Source organism: Poecilia formosa, unplaced genomic scaffold (assembly GCF_000485575.1).
Source record: "Poecilia formosa unplaced genomic scaffold, Poecilia_formosa-5.1.2 Scaffold585, whole genome shotgun sequence".
NCBI lineage: Eukaryota > Metazoa > Chordata > Actinopteri > Cyprinodontiformes > Poeciliidae > Poecilia > Poecilia formosa.
Window position 1 is genome coordinate 1 of NW_006800524.1, and position 1779 is coordinate 1779.

Below are 1779 nucleotides of genomic sequence, written 5' to 3' on the forward strand. Positions count from 1 at the left end.
CCCTTTTTCCTCAACTCTGAATCAAAGCAAAAAAGAATTTTGATTTATCTTCTGTGATAAAAAAGAAAAAAAACAAAAAGAAAAACAAAAGAAGCAAGGTCAATCATCAATCTCAACTAACGATACTATAACTTTATACTATTTCATACTTCTTCAAAAAACCAATCTTTAACATTCTTTTGAACATGGGTAATGATTTAGCATTTTTAACATCGTTTTGTAGGTCGTTCCACAGTTTGACTCCTTGTATCAAAGTACATCGTTCTTTCAAACAAGTTCTGAATTTGGGTTTCTTAAAAATCTGTGTCCCCTTAAGGTTATAACTACTCTCTCTCTTTTCAAAATTTTTTGGATGTTTAAGGGTAATCTATTTAGGTGTGCCTTATACATAACCAACAAAATATTATAATCAACTAAATCATAGAATTTCAATAACCTAAAATTACAAAATAATGTATTTGTTGGATATTTGCCATGATTTCGAGCAATAATTCTTATTGCCCTTTTTTGCAAAACAAAAACCGATTTTATGCTAGTATAACATGCCTTTCCCCATACCTCAACACAATAAACCAAGTGTGGAACAATTAGTGCATTATACAACATAAACAGTGCATGATCATTCAGAAAATCCCGTACTTTATAAAGCACTGCAATTGATTTAGCTAATTTTGTTCTTAAATAATTTAAATGGGATTTCCATGATAATCTCTCGTCAATTATCACGCCCAAAAATTTCACCTCACTAACTCTACAAATCTCTACACCATCAACTTTAAATTGAGTGTTTACAGTTCTTTGTCTCCTTGTAAATAACATATAATTTGTTTTGTCCAAATTTAAAGATAATTTATTAAGTTTGAACCATTTATGTATTTGCATAAATTCTGTTTTCTTTTTTTTTAACATCCCTTTTATATCATTGCCCTGACAAAAAAAAGTGGTATCATCCGCAAATAGAACACATTTGAAAAACCCTGATACATTTACCAAATCATTTACATATAGAATGAACAACTTAGGTCCAAGTACTGAACCCTGTGGAACTCCACATGTAATTTCACAAAATTCGGATCTAGTATCATGTACTTGTACAAACTGTTTTCTATTTTCCAAGTAGCTCGAGATCCACTGTAATGCCGGCCCTCTAATCCCATATTTAATAAGTTTTTTGAGTAAAATGCTGTGGTCAATCGTGTCGAATGCTTTCTTTAAATCGACATAAATGCTAGCACAATATTGTTTTTGATCAATAGCATCTGTTATTTGTTCTATCAGTTCCATAAGGGCCATTTCTACAGTCTGATCAACTTTAAAAAGTGAGGTTACAAGTGAGATTAAAAACATATTGTCTTAATGTACAATGAGTTCTTTACTGTTGAATGCCCTAAAATTAAGAATTAATTTGTAAATTCAAAAAACTGTATGAAACTGTACTGTGGGACTAAAGTCTTTTGAACTGTACAACTGTAACTTAGAGTGGAGGCCAGTCTACCTGCTCTTCAGTTAAACTTCACAAACTAATTTTAGATTAACTGTATGATGCCTACAGACCAGAATCCGCAGGGAAAGCCAGGCTGATCCATGAAATCGTCATCAATTAAATTATATCCTTTGTTCCCACAGACCTCCAACAGCCAAGTGTCTCAAATGAGGAGGAAGATTCTGCCATCCATCAAGTCTGGAGCCTGGCAAGTGGGTCCAGTCAGGACCAGAAAGAAGCAGAACATCAGTGGACTGAAGAGGAACAGATGGAACCAGAACCAAAATGGATTAAAA